The following is a 12,083-nucleotide window of genomic DNA, read 5'->3' on the forward strand; positions in this document are numbered from 1 at the left end:
TCATTCACTCACTCATTTCAGAGCTATGCGTCACAGTGCTACCTAGTGCTGGGAACTGCGCAAGGGGACAACCTTGGCCTCCTAGCTCCTCTTTAGGCATCTGTTTATGTCACACAACAAGGGTGGGCATGCGTGTGGGTCGACGACCCCATTCCAAGTGCATAAGCGTCTCTCCTTCAGTGACAAGGAGAAATGCCAAACAACAACAAAACAGAAGGAGGGGGTGTTGGCAATATTACTGTGAAAAGGCACGGGCCTGTGGGCAGAGCCACATTAAGACATTCATGGGTCTTTCCTTCAAAAAAATTGTTTAAAATTATATTCTATGACTAGCAGGATTAAGACAAATGCAATCTGGGCTGGATTATGTTCATTTTTTTCTTCTGATTTGGAAGGAATTAAAATATTTTCATGGGATGCTAAAATTATAGTGGCCCTAGACACTGTGTCTATTGTACTAGGGGATCACCTGGCTCTGACTTTGGGGTCACTCATGCCAGCATCCTAATCTTTCAACACCCATGAACGGCATTGACCGTGCACAAGGCAGCTCACTTCTTCATGCCCAGGTCTTTGTTGCTAAGACATACCTAGGGTTCTTGTTTCTGCTTCTCCTCTCCCCATCAAACAGGAATAAAAATAGAATCGGCTCTCAAGGTCAGTGAACCCTACGAGTGGCAAGACCACAGAAGTCTCTCCTTGGTTGCTCTTAACACTGAACCAGAACATCCAGACCAAGTAAGGCTCATGAAATTGGAGTCAGTTTCGTCAGTTGCCCACTATGAAGTAGGTTAAACCAAAGAGTTCCCACTTCAGGGAATGAATCAAGTAGGGTCTTTATTTTGTCTCTTATAATAATTCTCATTTTATACCACATTCCACCTCTCCATCCATCCCTATCTTAATTATCGCTTTTAAGATACTTTGTAACTGACATTTTTTTTGGATTTTGAACTCAGTTTGATCTTAAATCCTCTTTTTTTTTAAAATTGAAGTATAGTTGCTTTACAATGTCAGTTTCTGCTGTACAGTAAAGTGAATCAGCCACATATATACATGTATCCCCTCTTCCTTGGATTTCCCTCCAGATGAAGCAACCAACGAAGGATTAATCTCCAAAATATACAACCAGTTCATGCAGCTCAATATCAACAAAACAAACAAGCCAATCAACAAATGGGCAGAAGACCTAAATAGACATTTCTCCAAAGAAGACACACAGATGGCCAACAAACACATGAAAAGATGCTCAACATCACTACTTATTAGAGAAATGCAAATCAGTACTACAATGAGGTACCACCTCACACCAGTCAGATGGCCATCATCAAAAAATCTACAAACTGGAGAGGGTGTGGAGAAAAGGGAACCCTCTTGCACTGTTGGTGGGAATGTAAATTGGTGCAGCCACTATGCAGAACAGTATGGAGGTTCCTTAAAAAACTGAAACTAGAACTACCATATGACCCAGCCATCCCATTCCTGGGCATATACCTGCAGAAAGCCATAATTCAAAAAGATACATGCACCCCAATATTCATTGCAGCTCTATTTACAATAGCCAGGGCATAGAAGTAACTGACTTTTTTTTTTTTTTTTGCGGTATGTGGGCCTCTCACTGCTGTGGCCTCTCCCCCTGCAGAGCACAGGCTCCGGACGCGCAGGCTCAGCGACCATGGCTCACGGGCCTAGCCGCTCTGCAGCATGTGGGATCTTCCCGGACCGGGGCACGAACCCGTGTCCCCTGCATTGGCAGGCGGACTCTCAACCACTGCGCCACCAGGGAAGCCCGTAACTGACTTTTTATGTCCATCATCTGTCTGTCCTCACTGGAACATTTAGCTCTACAAGGGCAAGCATTAGTATGCTCTGTTTACTACTGTATTATTATTCCTGACAGCACTATGTGAATATTACTTGTTAATTAAATTGATTTGAAAATGATCAGAAACACTGGTTTGAAAAACATTAAAATTCAGCCTTCAGGATATTTGGGGTATATTCTACGAGAATTGTTTCTCTACAAACTACAACCCTTGGTCTAGTACTGTTAGAGAGCTCAGGTCTGGCTGCTCCCTGCTCACAAGACAACGCTTGAGAGGCAAGTGTCGGTAGAAGGGAAAAGGAAAAGTTGTTTTATTTCAGAGGCTGGCAACTGGGGGAGAGGGAAAGTTCACGTCCAAAGGCTGACTCCCCCACTGCCGATCAGTGAGCAAGAGCTTTTAAAGGGGAGTTTCAGGGGTGTATCAGCAGAGGGAGGGGGCTCCATGCAGAAACAGCACAGTCAGCTCTGACCGTCATCTTGAAACTGGCCAGCGATGGTCTGATCAGTGTCATCTTGATTGTTTCAGGTACAGTTAATCTTCAGTTCCGGGGTCAGTTTGTTCCCATTTCTTTGATCTCAGTTCTCAGAACTGTGGCAGCTATGCCATGGTTACAGTCTGGTCATCATGTAGTTAATTTCTTCCACCTGGTGGAAGGTTCAGTATTTACAAAACAGCTCGAAAAATATGGCTCAGAATAATATCTATAGCCCTTGAGGAGAAACTATAGGTCCTTGACTTTGCTTAATGACTAAACTATTATTACTTTGTCCTGTTTGCTTTTCCTTTGTTTCTGCATTTTCTTATTTCTCTGATTAAACTTACCCTCCAGCTAAAGTTTTTCTACAGACAGAATGCAGGCAGAGGGAGGCATGGGGGAGGGGGCTTCTCTCCTGGGAAGGCCTCATAGGGTCCTGTTTTGTTTCCGTATTCCTGGTAACGCAGCCTAATATTTTTTCTGTCTGTTCATCTTTTCCCACTTCTGATAATATAAACTATTTTTGACTAAAGTGTACAGCAAGGGATGCAGAATGTATGTGTACCACCCCCTTCTTCCCCTTTCAAATTCTTCATGTGCCACAATTTCTTATCTAAATTTTATACCAATCTGACAGTTTCTCATAAAGCAAGAAGAACAAAGAGAGCATAGTAGCAAAGTTACTGAGCTAATTTTATTAAGGCACAAGGTGCTTTAGGATATGATTGAAATACTTTTTTTTCATGAAGATTGGCCAGTCTAGTTGAAAAAAAGACAAAACTTTGGATTAACCATTTCCAATATTCTGAATGTACAAACTATCCCATTTCCCACAAAGGGGAGCTCTCCCGAGCTTTAGGGAATACTTTGTTGTCCCTGCGGACCACTGCTATCACACAGACACTTCAGGCTGTACATTCAGGGAGATGCTTATGGTAATTACAGGTGGAGACGCACGGAAAAGGAAAAACTATTAAGAATCTTATTTTCTTCCTTATGACATATCAACTCATTTCCATTTTTATTCAAAATGTTATTCGTTGTATTGATTTTTTTTTTTTTTTTTTTTTTTTTTTTGGGGTGCTGGGGCCCTTCAGACCGGGCCACAAACCCGTGTCCCCTGCATCGGCAGGCGGACTCTCAACCACTGTGCCACCAAGGAAGCCCCATTGTATTGATTTTTATTATAAAATTAATATATTCACATTGTAAAAACTTCTATAAATACAGAAAGATAGAAAAAATAAATGAACCATGATCACATAATTGCATCTTGCCATAGCAAAATGCCTTCTATTAACATTTTGATGTATGCACTGTAGACTGTTCTGATGCAATGAACAGAATGAACTGAAAGGGGCCCCAGGAGTTCACTCAGGGTAGCATGGACAATGGGCCAGGTGGAAGCAGGGTCCCCGTTTCTGCTAGCATAGGGGCTGCATCTGAGTGAGGCTTCTTCCCCCGACAGAAGGGGCTACACCTTCCCATGGGCCTGGGGGTCTCAAGGTGCTGGGCAGCTGGCTCTTTCAGACAATTCCAGTAGCAGTCAATGCCTACTAAACCCAGACAATGTTTAGTAGGATTTCTCTCGGGCTTACAAGAAAGGAACATATACAGAGAGGTTCCTCGAATGACAGACCCAAGCACTGTCGAGAATACCCAACCCCAGCCTGCATTTCTGTGGGATGATGAACAGATAAGGAACCCTTTCATTTTCTCACTTACATCTATTTTCTTCCTTAATGTCTATTCCTTAACACATACTGTACCACCTTGTAGAATATGCCCTTACCTACTGTGATAGACAGTTTTCCGTGTCAACCTAGAGTTAGGCTGTAGCACCCAGATATTCAGTCAAACACTAGTGTAGGTGTTACAGGGAAGTTATTTTGTAGATGTGGTAAACATCAACAATCAGTTGACTTTAAGGAGATTACCCTGGATAATCTGGGTCAGCACAATCTAATCAAAGAGCTTGAAAGAACCTAAAGCAGAAATGAGCTTTCCCTGAAGAAGAAATTCAGCCTGTGGACTGCAGTATCAGATCCTGCCCCAGAGTTTCCAGCCTGTCCTGATGGCTTGCCTTATGGATTTCAGACTCACTTATCCCAACTGCATAATTGTGTGAGCTAATTCCTTGAAATACGTCTCTATTTATCATCTATCTATTTCCTACTGGTTCTGTTTCTCTAGTGGACCCTGAATGATACATTCACCTTGCACGAGAGTTATATAATTTCATTCATAAGCTTAAGTTCTGTATAAATGAGAAATCTATTTAGGTAAGGTTTATGAAACTTGGGACTTTTCTCCCATTTATTGGCTTCTTTGTTTTTTTCTTTCCTTTCTTTGATTGAAGTATAGTTGATTTACAATGTTGCGTTAGTTTCAGGTGTACAGCAAAGTGATTTGGTTATACATATATAAAAGAATATATACACACACACATATATATATATAATATATATATATATATGTATATACACATTCTTTTTCAGATCCTTTTCCCTTATAGGTTATTACAAAATACTGAGTATAGCTCCTTGTGCTCTACAGTATATCCTTGTTGGTTATCTAATTTATATATAGTAGTGAGTATCTGTTAATCCCAAACTCCTAATTTATCCCTCCCCGAACTTTCCCCTTTGGTAACCATAAGTTTGTTTTCTATGTCTGTGGGTCTATTAAAAACATGGAACGCTTCACGAATTTGTGTGTCTTCCTCGAACAGGGGCCAAGCTAATCTTCTCTGCATGGTTCCAATTTTAGTATATGTGCTGCCAAAGCAAGCATGTTTCTTTGTTTTTTATGCTTCCTTTTTTTCCCCAAATGGAGTTGAAGATATCAATATAGCAAGGTATCATAAATCTAAATGAATATAGAACATTCATGTATTCTAGAATGAACACAGACTATTTGTTAATACATAATTCAGAAATAAAAAAAGGAGGCTTATGGTAGGCAAGTAAGAAGGCAAGAATATATTTAGGAACAAAATAAATGCCAAAAGCTGGGAGAACAGGAGAACGGAGATGAATCGCTACAAAAATCCGTGGAAATTCACCAAGTACAAAGGCTGAGGGCAGTGCCCAAAGGCAGAAAGAGATGCCCCCAGGTGCAGAAAGCCAGGAATGGGTCTAGAGAGCAAAGAGAACACACCAGAAACTCAAAATGCTGGCAGGCAGGCTGTAAAGCAGAAAAAGCATTGCTGTGGTTTGGAAAGCTCGTAGCTGGCCTTGCAATGCACAAAGATCTAAAGGGGGTGTGGCTGGTGCTCTGATCCCAAGCTCTCCAAAGGCAAAGTTTGAAACCCACCTTCACAATGTGTGAAGTTTTTGGCAAACTGAATCTAACTTAAGATTCCAACTCTGCAACAGAGTCCAGAGACAGCTCAGCTACATGTTAGATTGACTCAGGCTCACACCATCAGCCTGACAGGGGGCACGTCTTCTCAGGAGGTGAATATGTCTTATCCCAACACTATGTTCAGCATAAAATAAAAAATCATAAGATGCACAAAGAAGTGAGGAAAAGGGGCCTACATTTAAAAGAGGAAACAGTTCATAGAAATAAATATAGCCATGACCCAGATGTCTGAATTATCACTCAGGAATTCTAAAATATCTATGATGAAAGGTCTAGAAGAAAATGATGACAACAAATATGAGCAGATGATGAATTTCAGCACATAAATGGAAACAGTATAAAGGAAAATCAAATGGAACTACCAGAATCGAATTATGTGATGTCAGAGAGGAAGAATGCATAAGCTTATTAGCAGACTTGGACACAGCAGAGTAAAGAATCAGTGAACTCAAAGGCAGGCCAATAGACCCTATCTTGACAGTAGATAGAGAATAAAAAGTAAAAAACTAAAATAAAATAAAACAAAGTATCCAAGACACGTAACATACTCTCAAGCAGTATAAATAATTGGAGTCCCAGAGGTTAGAAGAGATATAGGAAAAAAATTATTTTAAGAGACAATAGTCACTAAATTTGAAATTGATGAAATACATCAATACATATATCTAAGAAGCTCAGAAAACCACAAACATGATAAGCCTTTAAAAAATAATTTTAAAAATCACACCTATCACATCAGAGGCAAACTGCTAAAAACCAAAAATGGAAATAAAATCTTAAAAGTAGCCCCAAAAACCCAGCCAGGTCATATGCAAGGAAAGCATGAAAAGAGTGATGATTGAATTTCTCAGAGTGAAATAGAGTTTTCAAGGTGCCAAAATAACTTTTTTAAAAAGCTGTTAATATAAAATTCTATATCTAACCGAGGTTTACATCAGAAATGAAAGGTAAATTAAGACAAGTTCAGCCAAAGAAAATCTCAGATTTTGTAGCCAGAAAACCTGTGCTACAAGAAATGCTAAAAGAACTGCTTCAGGGTGAAACATATGATTCCAGATAGAAGTTCAAGTCTGCAGGAAAAAAAAAAAAGAAGACCATAGAAAGTGCAAAATATAGGTAAAAATAGGGGACCTATTTATTACTTTTAATACGTGTATGTTTGTGTGTACAGACACATATCTATGTTTGTGTAATACATATAACATATACAGATTTAAGCTACAATTGTTCAAGCAAAAATGGTAGCAACATGTTGTAGGGTTCATAGAATACAGAGGAATAAAAGAGCACAAGGAGCAAGAGGGGGATAAATGGAATTATACGTGTAATCATGGTGTTCCTACATTTTGTAAAGAGTTTGATATAATTGGAAATTGAACTGTGTTAAGTTAAAGATACACATTGTAATTCCTAGTGACCCTGAAAAAATAATACAAAAATGTATATTTAAAAAGTTAATAGAAGGGCTTCCCTGGTGGCGCAGTGTTTGAGAGTCCACCTGCCGATGCAGGGGACACGGGTTCGTGCCCCGGTCTGGGAAGATCCTACATGCCGCGGAGCGGCTGGGCCCATGAGCCATGGCCGCCGAGCCTGCACGTCCGGAGCCTGTGCTCCACAACAGGAAAGGCCACAACAGTGAGAGGCCTGCGTACCGCAAAAAAAAAAAAAAGTTAATAGAATTAAATAATTACTTGGTCACTCAAAATAAGTCAGGGAATTAAAAAGAGAAACATACACCAATATGAAAGATCTAAACCCAAATTATGTTGATAATTACATTAAATATGAATAGACTAAATGCCACTTAAAGATGAGGTAAATAAACAAGATCCAAATGAATGCATTTTACAAGAAGTACACTTAGAACATAAAGAAACAGATGGTGGAAAATGAAATGTTAAAAAGCAACATACATCCAACCACTGTGCATCATACATCTAGATGGCTTTGTTTATACCAGACTTGGTGCAATTCAAGACAAACAGTAACATCAGAGATAAAGAGGAGTATTTCATGATGTTAATAGTCACTCCACCAAGAACGAGTAACCAACCTAAATTAAAATGTATCTAACAAAATAGCTTCAAGTCACATGATGCCAAAACCGACAGATTTTTGTTTTCAAAAAGAAAAGCTCAGATTTTAACATGCGTCTCCTCATGACTGATAAAACAGGTGGACCAAAACTTGAGTAAAATATAGAATATTTGATTAACACTATAAACCAATTTAACATAATTAACACTTAAAGAACACTCCACTCAACAACTGTGTAGTACAGATTCTTGCCAAGAGCACATGGCATATTAACCAAGATAAATCAAATTCTTGGACATTAAAAATCCCTCAATTACTCAAATTATAATAATTCAAAGTATGTTCTCTGAAAATAACATTGAAATTAATAGTCATAAGATAACTTTAAAAATACTCAACTAGTAGGAAATTAAACAACACATTTCTAAGCAGGTGACAGCCTGAAGAAAATCCATAAGGAAAAATAGAAGACATTTTGGATTGAATGATAGTAATATTTGTGGTGGTGGGTTCTTGAAGATAATCTGCATGTCCCTCTGTGAGGAAGTGGATTCATAAAATGTGGTGGATACAAATCATTGACTACAATGCAGCTGCTAGGTACAAGGAATTCAATTTACACATAGCAAAGTGGGAGAATTCCAAACACATGGTGTTCATGAAAATTAAAAGATGTATAACACCCTTTGATTATGTAAATTGACACCAACATTTGCATAAAACAATAATACACAGTGTAAAACATACCTACAAAAATGCACACTCAACATATTAGCACATTTCAAATGGTGGGAGCAGTTATCCTCGAGGAGGTGGGCAATAGGAATAAAAGGAAATAAACAGAACAAAAAGGGAAAGAGTCTCTGTTAGACCAATAACCATCGTGTACCACAAAATGAGAGTCCCAGAATCCTCTGAAACTGACCCCAAACAAACAAAAACTAAACAAACTTTAGACTAGACATAGAGCAAAAAGGAAGAGTGCAGGAAAAAGTTGATATGATGAATCCCCCAAAGTGCAACACAGAGAAGTAAAGAGTTAGACCAGGTAAAAGAGAAGTTAAAAGAAACAGAGAAAAGAATAACAAATCCCAAAGCACTTTTAATAGGATTCCTGGAAGAAGACAATGAGAGAGACAATATTTGAAGAGATAAAACCTGAAGGAAATCCCAGAACTGATGAACAGCATGAATCTTCAGATTCCAGAAATATAAGCCAAGCAGAATAAATATTTTAAAAATCCTTAACTAGATGAAACTACAGACCACCACCGAGACAGAGAAAAATATTAAAACCTACCAGAGAGAAAAAGACAGATTACTAGCAGAGTAAGGACAAATAAAATGACAGCGGACTGCTCCCTGGCAATGAAATACGGGAGAAAGTCATAAGAAGGTACAAAAATCTGAAGGAAAGTAAATGTCAATATAGAATTCTATATCCAGCTAGGTTACCAGTCAAAAATGAAGCACAAAGTGCTTTTGAGATATAAGAAGAAAGAGAGAACTTACTACTCTTAGACCTTACTGGAGAAACTATTGAGGATTATACTTCATCAGGAAGGAAGCATGTCCTGCAGTAACAGGTGGGCCTCAGCCAGTGAGCTTAGCATCCTCAGCCATGCACCTTCTGATTGGTCAGGACTCTGTCCCAATTGGTTAGGGTCCATGCCTTACCAGGTCTTTACTATTCAGACAATGCTACCAAGCTACCAGAGCAATGATAAGAACTCTATTCATACATTGGTAAATCCAGATAAATATTAACTTTTAAAAGATTAATAGGGCTGTTAAAAGTAAGGCATAATTAAAATTCTAGACAAAGCAGCATGAAAAGCAGAAGAAAGAGATCGGAATTAAAGAAGTCAAGTTCAGGAGAAGGGTAGACAAGCTCATTAACTTTAAGTTTTGTATGTGGGGGTATATGTCAAAGGCATGGTTGACAACAAAGAATAGAAATAGACTTTGTAACTTCCACACCAATAGAAGAAATAAAGAACGCTAGCAATCTATCAAACAGCAGGCAAGTTCGGTAGGGGAGCAGGAGAATCAAAAACATTGATAAATGAAAATACCAAATATGCCAGAAATTCAAGGAAATATAAATATGCTTACATGACCTACTGGAAATAATCAACTGTGCATTTTTTAAAATGTCTTGTAGAGTGGAGCTACAGTGCTCATTAGAGAGAAATTTATAGCTTGCAATGTATTTCCTTTTAAAAGAGAGAAAGACTAAAACCAAATCAGCCAAAAATTCAGTTCCATGAGCTAGAAGAATGAAGCAAACTCAAAAAATCAGAAAAAAAGACATAAAATACAAAACAAGAAATTAAAATGAAACAAAAGTTATGTTTTTAAAAAGACTAACGCTGTAGGAAAGAATCTCAACAAGCACAAATCATCAACAGGAACGAGGGAGGAGACATTGCTATGGCTAAATCATAAGAGAATCCTTTAAACGAAGAAAGTAACACTTCGGTCTTCTCTCCAAGCTCAGGGGGTGCCCTGCCACCTCAGGCAGGGGCAGGAAGTCTAGTGTCTGGCTTAACACCCGGAGGCCACCTTCTGCCAGACTCGCACACGGCTACTGCTTGAAAGCCGTCTGGGTTACAGGGCTTTGTGTCAAGCTCTGAGCCAGAGGTGCCCACACAGTACCTGTTTATATCTTTTCTTTCCCAGCAGTGAGGTAAGGACATCATCCCTGTTTTACACGTGCAGGAACAGAGGCTCAGGGATGTCAAACAGCACAGTTAAGTTCGCCCAGCTAGTTAGTGGGGAAACCATGTTTCAAACTCAGGTGTGTCTCATTTCAAAACTTATAATCCTAAAACTGCAGCAACTTTCACAGTTCCTCCCAGCTGTGAGTGTAAGGGGAGCTGGAATGGGGAGAGAAGTACAAGGAAGAGTCAAGTCAGCATTTAAACTTTCCTTCACTCTTTCCAAAATGTGACTTTCTAGTTTTGTCTGCCTGGTACAGGATCTTTTCCCACTGTTAGGTGGGCCCGCCTGGCCCCGAAGCCTTCCAGGGTCCACTAGAATCTGAACGCATAGGTCTCACCTTGAAACAGACGGAAAGGCATTTCAAATTGGTAATTCATAGCTAGTACTAGTTTAGTCTTATTCTCTTTTAAAGTTTAACAATGACCTCTTCATATTAGTAAGATGTATTTCTTTCCATTTTTCCTTTAAAAATATAAACAAGTAACTCAGTCAGATATATTTTCACTTCCAGAGTCACATTTATTTGACCTGCTTCTTATTTTTAATTCCCTGATCCCATATGCTTGTGAGATTAGCAAATGCTACTGAAATGTGTTTGAGTCACAAGGTAATTACTTTAGATAAATGTCATTCTGTGGTTTAGGATTAGGTCCTAATTCCAGTTTTTAATAGTACCTGGTTAAGCCCTCCTTGGATTGGCTCGATAGTCCTGGGGACTATATGTAATAAAACCCCACAAAGTAACTCATTCATAAGCCAGTTCTGATGTGTATATCCTGATGGCTGAATTCATACCTAAATCCAAATCTTCCTGTCAGATATCAGCAAGAAGAGATGAACCAGCATGCACAATTGTGTTTAAATAATGAGAATGTTATTCAAAAGGCAGACCTCAAAAAGGACCTATATCAAATATGTTCACCATGACTTTCAGTTTGTAGGTATTTTTTAGTGCCAAAATGGGATAAAACACACAAAGAAACACATACTCTCATGCACACACACTCCAGATTCAGAACCCAAGATAATAGTTCCAGCAAGAAGGAGTGAGAAAAAAACATTGTTAGGTTACATTTCATAAACATACTTGTAGTAAACGTGTGACCTTGGTAACAATATCCAGAAAGTGTTTTTAAAATGCACCATTAAGCACAGGAGGAGAGACAGCAATTTGGAGAAACAGATATGGACACACGTAATAAATATTACAGAGATTTCCAGTCATTGGGATTCTGCACATATCTCATGCACATAAAGATAAGATCCGGAGAAAATGAAACTCTGGTTAGATAACATGAGGCCTTACCCATAAATACTTACTGGAAGTCGAAATGATGTTTTGAACATGGTCTAACTGAAAGCAAAATGTCAGCATTCAGAACAAAGTGCTCTAGATTTGGAAAAACACACCAATGAGCAGAACCCTGGGCCAGATGGAACAACAGGTATAACAGAGTGATATCCTTAAGTAAGCAAAGGGATAACCTTTTATTTATTTATTATTTATTTATTTTTGGCTGTGTTGGGTCTTTGTGCTGCGTGCAGGCTCTCTCTAGTTGCGGCGAGCGGGGGCTACTCTTCGTTGAGGTGTGTGGGATTCTCATTGCGGTGGCTTCTCTTGTTGCAGAGCACGGGCTCTAGGCACGTGGGCTTGA

The 12,083-nt window shown here is 39.0% G+C and overlaps 1 protein-coding gene and 1 non-coding gene across 2 annotated transcripts in view; both read right to left on the bottom strand.

The window, feature by feature from the left end:
- The window catches only part of DSCAM (DS cell adhesion molecule), a 737,093-nt gene that overhangs the window by 489,015 nt on the left and 235,995 nt on the right, over window positions 1-12,083 (bottom strand). The window lies entirely within an intron of this gene.
- LOC112408703 (U6 spliceosomal RNA) lies at window positions 4,988-5,090 on the bottom strand. Its single transcript, XR_003004988.1, has one exon. It is a non-coding gene; the product is annotated as a U6 spliceosomal RNA (small nuclear RNA).

The sequence above is a fragment of the Neophocaena asiaeorientalis genome, unplaced genomic scaffold (genome assembly GCF_003031525.2).
Source record: "Neophocaena asiaeorientalis asiaeorientalis breed wild unplaced genomic scaffold, Neophocaena_asiaeorientalis_V1.1 scaffold45, whole genome shotgun sequence".
NCBI classification, from domain to species: domain Eukaryota; kingdom Metazoa; phylum Chordata; class Mammalia; order Artiodactyla; family Phocoenidae; genus Neophocaena; species Neophocaena asiaeorientalis.